This window comes from Thunnus thynnus, chromosome 14, assembly GCF_963924715.1.
Source record: "Thunnus thynnus chromosome 14, fThuThy2.1, whole genome shotgun sequence".
In the NCBI taxonomy this organism is placed as follows: Eukaryota; Metazoa; Chordata; class Actinopteri; order Scombriformes; family Scombridae; genus Thunnus; species Thunnus thynnus.
Window position 1 is genome coordinate 5,382,770 of NC_089530.1, and position 15,034 is coordinate 5,397,803.

A 15,034-nucleotide genomic window follows, 5' to 3' on the forward strand; every position below is an offset into this window, starting at 1 on the left:
TGTGTGTGTGTGTGTGTGTGTGTGTGTGTGGAAGAGGGACAGGAACTGATGAAGTGTAGATGGAGTGTGTGTGTGTGTGCTGAGGAGAGGGGGCTGGAAATATGTTATGTAACCTCTTCTCTGGGAAAAAAAAAGAGATGTGAGGGTCAGACTGAGGGAGGAGAGGAGAAGAAGAAGAGAGGAGCAATGTCATGGGTGACGAAAAAAGACAGAGAAACAACTCTCCCCTCAGTTTTTTTTTTTTTTTTCTCTGTCTGAGGTATGTATGAGTATGGACAATATGACTTTCAGCTGCCTACTTCTCTCCGTTTCTCGTTCATATATCAACACAGTTTCCTACTCTCCTACTCTCTCCCTGCTTCTTTTATAAACACCCCAACACAAACCATTCCTATATGTAAATATATCTCCACTGCTCTCCCATACTGTCTATCTGGCATATAAACACATTTGTCCTTTTTCTCCTGCTTTCTTTCAGTCCTGGATTGGGATGCACCAGTATGGATAGTATGAATTCATATGGAGTCAAACTTAGTATGGATTCAAAAATCCATACTAAGTTTGTATGTGAAGTCCTTCTTAAGTTACTAGTTTGAAACTACTTGTAGCTAGTCACTGTAGCATCACAAGCTGTAGCATAACTTCCAAAAATACTGTTTTAGGGGGCTTAGCAATATAGTACAGTAAACTTGACTGCTAATTCTTTTTAACTATAGGTAGGCCTATTTATTAATTTTAATTTTAATCGCATACACGCATGTATGGAGAAATATGTGTTTCAGAGTTAGCATGTAGTAGCAAGTTTAGAATGAGTGGGAAATATCTGATTATGCTAACTTAACCGACACTATTTAATCATTTAGTCTGATGTTATTAGCATGTTATTTTTGTGAAATGTTATTGAAAATCTTCACAGTTGCATCCTTATTAAACTGCATTTTGATCAAGTATCAGGACAGATACTCTAATCCTAACAGGTCATTGTCTATATCAAGCTAACGTTAGTTTTGTCAGTTAGCTAACAGTTACTGGGAGTAAATATTTAGTACCAACTCATCTCTGCGTAAGAAGTAGTTCTGTGGTACAACCCTTTTTAATGTAGTGATGCTTAAATTTTCACATAGTAAACCTTATGTTATATAACCAGACTAATTTGGGACGCATGTGGTGCGACACACTCCAGGTCCATAAATGCATCACTACAGGCGAAAAACTCAAATCTGCTCAGTAAATAAGACAAGATGGTATTTCAAAAACAAATACAAGCTCAGTTTAAGCCTCATAAACTGTCAGCATATAATGTTACTCATGATTTTCTCTGAAGCCCATATAGTGGAATGTGATACACATTTGGCCCCTAGCGTTACATATCCTGCCCAAACCAATTCATTCAGATCTCTGCTTTGGAAACCAACTGTCTTTGCACAGCATTTCATTTGCTCTGATCGAGCCCTTGTGCGTGCTGTTATGCTGCACTTTCATGACGTGAATGTGTTTAAGTTGCTATGAATAAATGAATCAAACTCCAGGGGCCAGAGGGGCGGGGGAGACAGAGGGGGGACAGTTGGTTACAGTTAGACCACAGGTTATTGTCCAAATCAAAATGTAGTTTTGTGTTGAGTAACTGCTCTTGGGTGGCGTCACATTATTGAGGGATGTGTAATGTAATGTGTCATTCCCCAGAGTTGATCGAATAGTACACTGTAATAATGAAACCAGATGAAGTCATTTTGGTTTTATTGTATAATCTTATACAATTTGCCTTTATTTAACTATTTTGTTTTTGTCTCTTTAATTCTTGTGAAACCAAGGCATTTATTTTGCCTGTCAAAATTAACGACATTGTCTCGTGTCTCTGCACGGGCCTAGAGTGAGGACTGAAACCTGGCCCGTACCCCCTGAACCCGACTGGTTCTGCCAAATTTAAACCCTGAACCCGATCTTAGACCCAAGGCCATATTTTTATTTATATTTCCTTCTTTGGTTCCCAATAAGATATTGGATTTCTGGTTAGATCAAGCTGGGTAGCAGAACTCTACTGATTGACTGATACTCTTGAGTCTGTGGTCTGTAAAGCTACAGATGCAATGTGGACACATACACAGACAGCTGCGGACACCACGGATACATAGCTCTGTTTATACTACTTTCTGGAGTCTGTTTGGACAACGCCACACATGGGCAGTAGATCGGCATCTATAGGAAGACAGCGTTGTGACCGCTTGAACTGGTGCGGACAAGTCTGCGCAGTCACAACAAACTATAGGTATGTGGATGTCCACACACAGCCTATGCGTACACCCTCTGATGATTAAATTTATGTCACGCGGACCCTCGCATAAGGTATAATTTCAGTTGTGTTGACTGGTTTAAACTGGTGTCTGTGTCATGTAATTATCCTTAAGTCAGCAGGCTAAGGCAACCATACCATATACCCATTGGACAAACAATCTCTTAAAAGAAAATGAATTTGGTTCAAATGGAGAAGCATGCTCATCTTTTCCTTTCTTGTCACATCCAACATCAGTCCAAACACTGGCACAGAGCTGAGCCAAGAGAGCTAATGTAGATGAAGGTGGGGGTACAAGGATGGGAAGTGGAGACTCTCACAAAAGCCACCAAGATCTCAAATCCCCTAGTGAAAGAAAAAACAGAAGGAAAACACCTTGGAAGACATTTCCTGTCTTTCCTTTTCTCTTTCTCCCCTGCAGTGTAAATTCTTTCTAAAAAATCAGCAAGAGCTGTGCTCAGTGCTCAGCTTGGCTTCATTAAAAGAGCCAGCAGAGACAGGAGAAAGGGTGAAGCCATGGAGGGATGGAGGGGAGGAGGAGTTCGGCTCTTCTAAGCCCCATCAATGTGTTTATGCTGTAACATAGCAAGGGAGGGGAGCCAAGCTGTGTGTGTATGTGTGTGTGTGTGTGTGTGTGCATGTGTGTGTGTGTGTGTGTTTGGAGGCTGGACTTTTTCTGACTCAGAGCCGTGCTCTGCGGCCCATAATTAATGGTCCCTGATGGAGGTGGGGCCGGACAATAGGAGCCTTTCAGCGGGGCCGTGGGGCCCTCATCCCGGACCCGTACTGGCCCGTCCTGCAGGCACATTGTTGCCCTGCTGTAACTTCTGCCAGCTGGGCCGAGAGGGAAACTTCAGCATAGCGGGGGCCAGAGACACTACAGCCCAGGATCCTGTGTGTGTGTGCGCGCTGATGCTTCTCGCCAAATTGGATTACAGAGCTAAAAAACACATGAGTAGAAAAGAGTGGAGACAAAGCAAAGCGTAAAAAAAGATGTGGCATACACCTATACACACACACACACACACACACATACACACACACACACAGTAGTATGTAGTTCCTCCTTACACTATGGATTCATTGGATTTTGTTACATACATCCCACCTTATAGATTCTCAATGCCAGCTATATAATCACATTATTTCAATTAGTATTGATATCTTACAAGGTTTTTTTTTTGGCTTTTTCTCTTTTTGGAGACTAAATATGAGCTTTAATATTGCTAAAAATGAACCTTTGCATTGCATTTCTTTAAAACAGTCTGTGAGAAACACTAGGGGTCAGTGTTCCTACGAGTAACAAGAGTAGCAGCTGCAAAACCACCCATCATCCCCCATGAGTCAGACAGGCTCTCTGTCACTGCAGGCCAAAAAGCCGTGTCCTGGCAGAGAGGCATCTACCCCTGTCTTGTCTGTAGTAGCCTGTCTAATGATGGCCCCGTTATATAACTTATATAACTTCTGATTTATTATTCTCTGTTTTTTTTAAATTATGTTGTCTATGTCCTCAGCTTATCCTGGAGTGCATCACAAAAACAACTAAACTGATTTTATCTCTCACCCTAAACTTTCATTATGTGTAATTATGTTGTTGGTATGGCTGCATGTATAGAAACCTGTATGTGGTTGAGGTTCTGTATTTGTACGCAAGTGTACATTTGCGCCTGTGAAAGCATATCTGTGCATGCCTTGTGTGTGTGTGGGAATCACTGCATCCACTATGGCCTACCTATATTTAAAATGACCAGCTTATGACACCCATACCAGCCTAATCTCACCCCCCCCTTGTTCCCCCTGCAAATGCCATAGATACACGTTTGGTGCTGCAAGACCACGACTGTTTCTTCTGACATGCCAGGATATGCTGTTATATCACATTACATTATGTTATGTTACAGAATGCTACGTCATATCATGCCATGTTAGATTATACTACAGTACAGTTATGTTACATGGCAATTACATTATGTTTCATTGTGTTGAGACATGTCATGGAAAATCTCTTCCATGAGAGCAGGAGCATTCCCACTCTGCCATCGCCAATAAATTCGGATGCAGCGGATGGGAATTACCTAGGCTGACAGGGGAAACAGGGTGGGTACCTGGAGCCCCTTAATCTGCTCTGTGGAAACCTTAATCCCATTACCGTGCGAGGGAGCAGGAGCCCCAGGACGATCTAGCTCACTGCCCACAGCCCAGCGACAAAGCTCACTGTAGGCCTTTGAAGTGGGAGTTGACCTAAAGGGACCTGGCCTGGTTTCCTGGAGGCGTGACAACAACAGGACCAGCAGTAGTCACAGACTGGCGGTTATCTCAATGTAAGGATAGAAGCATTTCCACAGGGAGCTCTTACTGGATCTAATCTAGGTGAGGATCTCTGAGTGTAGTTTTATAGATTCTGAAATTCCAAGGACAGTGTAAAATCAAGCAGCTTGAAAACAAATTGTGGTTGCACTGCACACATGCATCTTATTAAGCCTCTTAGTCTACTTTTGTGTTTTTCAAAATTGCGTTATTCTTGAGACAATTAAAATCTGGTAGAGTGAAATATTTCCACATTTTCCATGACAATCGAATTAATCTCAGAATGCTTTGAATCAAGTGACATTATCGTCATACCGCTGCAGCTGCCCCTCTTATTTCAAGACACATGGTCCCTCAGTGACCAAGTTCAAACATCTATCTCTTTTTTTTTTAAACATCAAATTTCGCAACGAAAGAGTCATTTTCACATTAAATGGCCTGATAGAAAGCAGTATTTTCCCATTGGCTCTTAATTCAATTCAGCCACAATACTTTGCTGTTTTTATAGGAAATAATAGTCATAACATATCCTGGATCCAGCCCAGTGTATTGTTTGTTTCTGTTTCCACTTATATTCACTCTGTAGCCACACTGCCATTTGAATTTCCTGTCCCGTGGTGCTGCTGTGTTTGTGGACACTTTTTTTTCTAAGTTCTGTCTTGTGGGCGTTTAATGTGTCAACCCCATACCTCGATTATTTCTTATCGGTCACAACAGCAAAGAGTGGTTTTACTCACATAGATCATGTAATAAATAGCTATCATTCAGATCAACAGCTTGCTAAATTCCTCTATTCTCCCTGTTGCTGTGCCATGGTGCAGCTCTGTGTCTTTTACTTTAAGGTGCTGGACGGGCCTGTTTACCCAAAGTCGTGTTGGTATGCACCAGCCTGTCAGTCTGTGTGGACTGAGAGGTGTGTGTATGTGTGTGCGTTTGTGTGTTTATGTGTGTGTGTGCGTGTGTACAGTATGTGTGGCTACATGCCTGCCTTATATATCATTTCTGTAAGTGTGTGCCAGTGCACAGGCTTATTTACGTGAGGATGATGTGTTGGCTGATCTGCCAAAGGGGAAGGCAGGTTGTGCGTTGGGTGGCAGGTCTCAACCTGTCTGTGTGTGTGTGTGTGTGTGTGAGAGAGAGAGAGAGAGAGAGAGAGAGAGAGAGAGAGAGAGAGAGAGAGAGAGAGAGAGAGAGAGAGAGACTGGAGGCCTGTGCTGTCAGCTGGAGGTTCAGCAGCAGGTATCAGCCTGTGTGGGTGTTGGGGGGAAGTGTGGGATCAAATATTTGGAACACAGTGACTTGTATCATTTGCCTAGGGCTGAGTTTGGATTATTGATCTTGATGTGTACATGTGTACCAATATATATGTACATTTTCATTTTCAAGAGTTTGAAACTAACTCTCATTAGATCTCCAGTTTCTCAGAGCCACTACCCTTTTCTACCTCTCCTCCTCTTCAACATGCCTTCTCACTTTCCACAATCATTTGCATCCCCCCACTCCCACCCCAATGTCTCTCAGAGGATGGTATTACACTCTGAATGCGAATGCATGTGTGTGGCTGGATGTATTTGAGTCTTCTGTCAGTTGGTCTATGGTTACAGAGCTCTGCCTGGCTGCCCCAAGTACTCAGATGCTAACTTTAGCGTAATGTGTACATGCACTGCTTGTATATACAACCACAAACGCACAGGCTGGAGTTTTCTTTTGTTCTAACCAAAGCAAAGCAGAGAAAAGGGATGCAGGGAGGATATATATATGTATATATACTTTATATGTGTGTGTTTTCTGAAAGGGATGCCTAAATTGCGGTGAGGCTGTCTCTACATCAGACAAGGTCATATACTCTGTTTATATAAGCATTTAAGGGGTTTTTTATGGCCTCCACTTCCCCTTCTCAGTCTTACATAATCAGCCAACTAGGTCAGAGTTTCTCAACCGGCGTCAGCCAAAAAAGGGTTTCGAGAAATCCTGACAAGGTTGCAAAAAAGAAATTCAATGGCAGAATATCATGCTACCCTACATAGTGACTGTGTTAGAAGAATATATGATGCATCTATGGTCTCTGGTCTTCCACTCCTCACCATCTGTCTGGCTGTTTTTAATGTTGTGGATCCTGGACTTCTACGTGTCTCCAACTTGTATTCGCATTGTAGGATCCTCACATGAAGAGGGCCAATTGTGTATATTTGGGTCACAATTTTGTGGCCTGATGACAAAGCAATCAAGAACTTCTGATGTGGGTGTCTGATGTTTTTGAAATTATGCTTGTGCATGCATAATGCACAGGTGTGCGAGGTCTTGCATTTTCCTTTTTAGCAGGTACGGTAAGAGTTCAGAGATACTCTTTGCGATGTCTTGTTATATGCATGTTTATTATTTGCATGGTTGTCCTTCCATGCGTCCCCCTTCAGCCCCGTGCACACTCACATACAGCATGTGCAGCCCTCACTCTTTCTCTGAGTATTTGTCTGCGTGGCCCTAATTGTCTGTCCTGTCTGCCCACATTAGCGGCCTGTTTGTTCCACAGGCCTGATGTTTGTCCTGGGCCCCCACATAGGACAAGCCCTGCCCAAGATGGGGGATAGGATGCGGGAGGGGACGACAAGGGAGGGTGGGCGTTGGTGGTAAAAGTGTGTATGTGTGTGTGTGTATATGGGGGGGTCCTGCCATGGTGCCTGGCCCCTAATGGGATCAGAGGGGAGCGGCGGCATAAGGGGGATAAGGTCAAGCTGAGGTGCTGCCAACTCTGGTTAACCATGAGCGGACCAGACTCCAGCGGGACAGGTGCTCTCTCACGCCATCGCTCCCACTCTCCTGTTACCCTGCTTTCTGCTTTCTCTCTTTGCCCACCCCCTCCATCTCCAACTCATTTTCTTCTCATTTTATTGTCCTTTTCTCCTACTACTGCTGCCCCCCCCCCCGCCCCCCTTCTCGCACACTTCACCCCTATCCTGTCAGCACTCCATGACGCAGAAATGATGGGCTGGACTTCCTTCAATTCATTCAGATCAAAATGGACTCTCATACTACTACTGAAATTGTCACCACTGTCTAAGAAGTTTTGCAACAAAAAGCTAAGCTCCCTTGACATTACATTACATTGGCATTACAACATAAAACCAAATAGCAGAAATGGCTAAAGAGAATAGGACAGACTGCTCTTATTAGCCTTGTTTGTCCTCCTAGCCATTACAATTATTTGTCTTTAAAGTAAAGTATTGCAGAAATCCGTATATACATATTTGGTGTTTGTTTTGACTTTTGTATTTGGTCATTTATTTCTCTGATAGCATCACCTACATTAGCACTCGCAGTGAATTTATGATTTGGACTGACAGACAGCTGATCCTAGGTGAACACCCAGCAGATATTGAAATAAAATGAACACAAAGTCAAATCTAGTGGAAATTAATACTAATGTTGATGTATGATTAAAATGATTTTATCACATTCATGTGTGTGGGGACCCAACAGGTTGTCAGCCAACTTCAGTGGAAGTCTCGCATGTTCTCAAACAGCCTGGCTGCAGAAAGACTACTGCTACTTTGCTCTATGGGTCCAAAAATGTGATTTTGTTTGGCATGCTCAGTGAGAAACTTTCATAAGAATTCATTGGGGCACCATCTTTGAACATTGTATCCGGCATCCACCTTTAGCAACGTAACCGATGCGAAGCGACACATCCGCTCAGAGGCCTGATAGTATTACCACAAATATGTAGAAAAAAGGTTTTTATGTTCTTTTGAAAATATGCATAGTAGTTGCTATATCATTATAGCTGTATGGGAATTAAAATTTCAGTTTGACTTTAAGTGTCATAAGATCATTTAATGGGGCCTCCCCATCTGATGTCTGCACAGCCTCAGAAAAGTCCAAATCCCTCAGTGCCAGCCCACTACATTTTTAAAGAAGTTAGTGCAGCATTTAAAACTAGTCTCCTCAACTTTAATCTGCACAATCTAATCTGATCTGAAGAGCAACCGATTCAACTTCTGCAACAATGGAAGAGCGTAGGGCGTATTAGAGCTGACAGTTTTATGCTGCGGGTAGATGGGAGGAGAAGGTTGTCAATCATCAGTGCATTTAAGTTGGCTTTGGCCTTAGCTTTTTTTTTGCAAGATTGAATTCTACTGTAAATTTTCCCATGTCAGACACCAGAGTGCAGTTGTGTAAGAGGATTCCTGACATGCATCTCCTCCTTTGTGTTTGTTTCCTGAAGTTTGTGAGGGTGCTTGTCAGTGCATGCATGCAGTTTATGCGTGTGTCTGTGGGTGAATGCCTGCAGATGCTTGTAGCACATGGGTGTGTTAGCGCGCACCATTGCAAACACCATCAGCCTTTTGCACGTCTTAATTAGCACAAGACTCAAAGAGAAACAGTTCGACACAACATGTTCCGAGTTGCAGCATTTTACGGTTGCGTCAACATGAGGAGAAAGACGTGAAAAAGAGGCAGAGAGAGAGACGGGGTGTGTTTGTATGCTGAAGAGGAAGCCACCGTGGTGAGATAAACAGCTCTTATCTGTGGCTGTGAGCATACTGCAGGGCTGGTTGAAAAACCACAGTGTACGTAAGAGCAGACAGGTACACAGGCTGAGTGTGCTGATGTGAGGGAGATCAGAGGCTATGATTAACACCAGCTGTGTTATACACACTCACATGCAATGAGACATACATATGAACACTCTTCACAGACAGACAAACACATGCATGAGAGCATGATTATAAACCTTTGGCAAAGTACATTGCATTTTACATTTACATTGATGTTTTTTTCTTCTATATATGCGTGCAAGTGTGTTTCAGTTTGTCCAGTTTGTTTATAGGTCCGTTTTTGCATGTGTTGTTGCTAATAGAAAGCGCTTCATATTCATGGTGTTTTCCCTCCGCTTTGCATGAACATGTGATTTCACACTGTGTGTCTGTGGGTCATGTCTAGAGGGTAACCCTAGATTTGTGAAAATTTGTAAAACTAACATCATTTGTAAGGAAGTAATAACTTTAACGCGCACCACGTTTCAGGTGATCATTTTAACCCAAACCATGATCTTTCCTTAACCAAGTGGTTTTTGTGCCTAAACCTAATCAGACCTTAGCCACAGTGCTGTTACATCATAAAACAGCGAGACAAGACTATTTCGAAGCGCCCCGTGAGAGTTTCGACCATGTATGTGTTGCCTGTTGGCTACAGCACAGTACTGTTTGTAGTTGTGTCTCTATGTTCACACCTCAGCCAAACACTACGTCTACCACTGTCATATCCTTTTCCTTAAAGCTGCTCTAAGCAATACTTTTTTATTAACAACCAATCAAATGATTACATCTAATGTAAAAGGTGTCACTCAGTGATGAGCCTGTAGATAATTTTCACCCAACTCTGCAGTCCTCTCAGTTCTATGCAACATTTTAGCATCTTTTGACTTTCTTTGTTTATTTTACAGCTCACAACTTTACTGTTTCGGTTCACTCTCACCGCTCTCATCAGTGTCATTTTGAGTCGCAGCACAAACCAGACCGAAAAGGAGAGTTAATATTAGACTTACATTAATCAGGTGGCCAGGAACACCACTCCAAATGACTACTGATGTTGCTCCATTGCTCTGGACTGCCTTTGAATGTAGGCTGAAATGTTTTATGCTCAGATCTGGTTCAGGGCTAGAATTTCACTTTACCTTACAGAGACACCTCACTGATTTTACAGATGTGGATCAGTTTACTCATCATGAGGAGTGCTACTAAGCCTATGACAACCGTTGTATAATGTGTTCTTTGGCTCTGGAGGGAGTCTGAGAAATTAACCCCATATGATGTCGTCTTGGATTGGCCTTGAGACTTCACATTTTAAAAGAACAGAACTGAAAGCCTCCATTACCAACTCAGGTGTGAAGTTTGAAAGATGTAGGCGTTTGCCAAGCACTGAAGGTCTAAGATGCTTCAATTCTATCTCTTGCTTTTTGTAATCTGCCTTTTATGAGTCACCCAACTTAATATAAGTCCAGTACTAAATCACTGCAGTACTCCTTTAAGCATTCATCATTATCCACCTTGCACTCCCATTCTAACTCCTCTCCGTGTATTTTTCTTTTATCTCATGTCATGCATTATGTAAAGCACTTTTAATTGATTTTGCATATGTAATGTGCAGTATAAATTAACTTGTCTGTCCTTGTCCAGGCTAAGGAAATATTCACCGGAAAATGTCCTTATTCTTGGATCAGGCATTACGCCTGTCCATGGAAATATGCAGATTATTATTTCAATTGGCGCATGTCAATAGCCACACTGTGTGTGTATTTGTGCGTGTGAATCCCACCTACGTCACAACTTGGTGCTTCAGAGCATCTCATGTCCCATCTGTACAGTCCATGAATGAGTCATCCCAGCTCGGCTCAGACTCAGGTACATACTGTCCTCATGAACAACAATGTCTTACTCAACCATCCAACCAGGGGCCACGGTACACCAGAGGCTCACAGGGAGTGTCCAATAGCAGGTGGTGATAGATCTGTGTTTTCCCACGGTGCAAAGGGCAACTTGATGAGTGTTTGAGGTGGGGAAGCACGTATGTGTTTCACATTCATCTGTCTGGCTCTATTTGCCCACACTGACCCGGTGCACTGGCTGATTGACAGCGAGCACCCACACACAGAACATCATACACAGTGATGTTATGTATATATGATGGATGCATTACCCATACACAACCACAGATACTTCATGCACACATAACCAAACACTGTGACGCAAAAGAATACACGCACAGACACAGACAGGGACATAAACACACCTCGGAACACATGCACAGAGCCTCCACAATCCACACGTACACATACACACACACATGCGCTGGGTTTAGGTATCTCTCAGTCCCACATTTGCCAGTGCAGGTACAGGAAGTGTGCCTGCATTTGTAGTGTTTTGTGCTAACATTGTGGCTTTGTATGTGGTGTAGTATCAGCAAAATCTCTGCTCATATGGGTACATGCGTTTGTGTTTGTGCATGTACTTATACTGTAGGTGTTTGCTCTGTTCTTTTCCACACCTTCTTCCCCGCAAACACTATATGTGCAACAGGGTATAGCAGTGTGAGATAGACACAGGTTTGAATGCTCTAGTGTAAACGTGTGCCCTTTGCTCCATCCAGTTGACCACATCACTCAGATGACAGCGCTCGTGTGTGTGTGTGTGTGTGTGTGTGTATGTTTGCGTTTGTGTGAGTGATGTGGTTTCAACCATGCAGCATCACAGAGGTTTCCAGTCATTCTGCTCAGCAACCAGAGTTACCAACAGATAAAGGAACTTAGTGTTCTGATGTTATCGTAACCCATCTTCATCTCTTTCTATTTCCCTTTCTTGCTTTCTCTTTCCTCTTGAAAAAAAAATCACTACAATATTTATTTAAGTTTCCTGTAGGAACAAACAGTGGAACATGAGACTGTGGCCTTATCATACTTGGTATTGTTGTTATGGAATCATTGTAATATTCCTATGTGGGTAGTTTCTCTGTGCCTTTCAATAATAAGCTGATACGTAACAGCATCACATGTGACTGTTTTGGGCAATTTCTGACATGATGTCAATGATATTCTTGGAGGAATCAAGAGTTTTGATATGATTTTTGTTATGACATTTCTGATTTCTAATAGAATTATTTTAGTTGATAATTGTTGGGATGCAGAGAGTTTCTTTTTCCATCTCAGTTTCTTTTCCCGTCACCCCCGTGCACACAGCAGAGCATGCTGCACAGCAGCCACTGCTGCTGCAGAGAAACCACACCGGACATCTTTTGAAGAGGTTTCTCCTGTGATGCGCAAACTAACACCAAAGGTGAGCTGATCTACACGAGTTGTGGGACGGCTGTGACTGGAGAGCACATGATTTACAGGTTAAGACAAAGCAGAGCGTTTACAGTTCTATAGTTCTTATTTCACTTAAACGCCCCTTCGTGTTGCACTTAATGAAGGAGCTGTTTGAACTAGACATGTGAGGAAACCACTACTTTGAATATCTCCTACACGATACAAACATCCTGGACATACTCCCTCGCTTACAGTAATTCATTATTTGAAACAGCCGGCTGACTCAGCCATTAATGGGAAATCATCAGTTTTTCATCTCAGAGATAAAAAATCGGTACACGTGTTGTATGAGCTCAACTAATTGTTTCCAGAGGAACTCAGCTAAACTAAACTTTTACAATAAACACACTTCAGTCACTGCTGGCAAAACTCTGTTGTCATTCTGCATCATCTGTATACTGACTTAACATTCCCAGAATTTGACATGGTTTATTGTAAGGATTGTGTTTACTTTACATCATACTGATTTCTGGGTATCTATTATAAATAATACTATAAAAGGAACACTGAATGTTTTGAGTCAGAATCCACGATATAAAAGGAAAGACAGCGATGTAATCTGTGTCACCGAGGCCTGTCTTGTCACAGCAGAGACTTTAACATGCCATAGAAGGAAATCACTCCCTCAGTAACCATTCTTTGTAACACACACTCTTTACCACTTTACTGGCAGTAAACTGAAATTTCAGACACATATAAATCATCATCATTTTGAATCATCAATGACAGATATAGTTTTGCATGGCTGTAATTTTTAAGCCAAATTTTATTTTTTTAATGGATAAATTTCACACAAAAATGCCAGGCAGTAAATATCGTATGTCATACGCAAACAGCACGTGATTTCAGACAGCCAAAATAGCGTTAAATTAACATGTTCCAGTTCAAAGGTATGTTAGGAATGATATTATTTATGTTGGTATTATGTTTGGAACAGGAGCATTTTTAATGTTGTTAATTACTCCTGTCCTTTTCATGTTACAAGTCAAAATGACTGCTGTGAAAAGGCTCTATAAGTGAATGACATGTTAGCCTAGCTTTGCATGAAGACTGAAATCATTGGGAAGTGTTTGGTTTTGGTTTGGCAAGAATAACATTTTTTTCAACTCCTCCTTGCCCCTGTATTGTGAGACTTAGTTGCACCCAACCCATCCTCCCGCGTCTTCTCAGGCAGCAGTACTAACTGCCAGTGCGAGCAATAGCAAGCCGGCATACAAAATGAAAAGAGGAGCGACAAAAGACTAACCAACAATTTTAAGTTGTTGGTTGGTCAACAACAAAAAGACAAAAATCTCTTCCCGACAGGAAGTATGCTACTGCTATGGCTGTACCACTCCTGAGTCAAATAATTGAATGAAAGTCTTATTTTCTGCTGTGTCATTGTGTTAGCTGAACTGTAAGCTAGCTACGCTAATGTTAACCATCATATAATAAGACTACTTTTACTGGAGCCACTAACTAGTTGCTATTATCTTGTTAATATTAGGTATAACTAGTTTTTATTTCTAAGTTGTATCTTATATTTCATCAGATCCAAGAAGGTGAATGTAGCAGCGGGGCAGGCAGGGTGACCAGAGAGGGGAAGGAGGCACAGGTGACTAGGCACTGAGGTCAAAAAGTTAAAATGCTGTGGCAAGCAAACACTGTTGAGCAGGCTAAAAGACATGTAAGAGCTGTCTATAGAAGTGACTGTTTTTTTCTAGTTTGTGGTTTCCTCACAGTGAGAGACGGGTTGAGGGTAGCAGTCCGACAGGCAGGGGAGTTTCAGATGAGCAGGTGAGAACATAAACGCTCTGGCAAGGACACAGTTATGAAAACACAAATCCAAACAGTCAGGAAAGTTACCTAAATGTGATTTTTTAAATGCATTTGCAGTTATTTAATAGATAGTTATTTTGTGTGTAACACAAGGTTTCTTGTCATATCTGTAGCAGGGGACTGAGCCACATGTCAGGAACCAGTGGAACATATCCAACGGGGACAGAGAAGGATTTGATGATTCAGATATCACCACCATGTTGTTTTGATTTGTCTCTTCCCCTTAAAATTAATGCGAAACAGCCATTTGACAGCCTATTTGGAAAAAAAAATCTCCTGGGGGGGGCATGTTCCCGGACCTCTCTACATGGGTGGAGATCTCAAACCCCCCCCCCCAATGTTCAATCCAAAGTTATGCCCTTGATCCTGGCCACAGTCAACCATATACACTGACATGTACAGTAGCATACAGTTGAAGGACAATGTAGCTTTCATGTACAATCACATGGCTTTCAAATAAATCCCTTCCTTTGCCGAAAGATTAAAAATAAAAAGTAACCTCCTCATTTCTTCATAAAGCTGTCATTCCCTCACACTATCTCTCCCTTTTTCTCCCTCTTTCCCCCTTTACCCATAAAAAAGACCCAGCATTGAACCCAGTGTGTGGGCATATTGATTTTTAAATCCCCACCACCCTCCCAGTCCCACAACAGACCCCTGAGCAGAGCAAAGGCCCTTTATGAACTTGGGAATCTTCTTTTTTTTTTTTTTTACAGTCTTCTAAATGAATAGGATACGTAGGGAAAAGGAGTGAAGGA

General features: G+C 42.1%; 1 long non-coding RNA gene across 1 annotated transcript; it reads left to right on the forward strand.

Annotated features, from left to right (window-relative positions):
- Positions 1–11,606: 11,606 nt before the first annotated feature.
- On the forward strand, positions 11,607–14,755 carry LOC137197593 (uncharacterized). Its single transcript, XR_010931469.1, has 4 exons — positions 11,607–12,426; positions 13,990–14,052; positions 14,162–14,234; positions 14,390–14,755. It is a non-coding gene; the product is annotated as an uncharacterized lncRNA (long non-coding RNA).
- Positions 14,756–15,034: the final 279 nt, after the last annotated feature.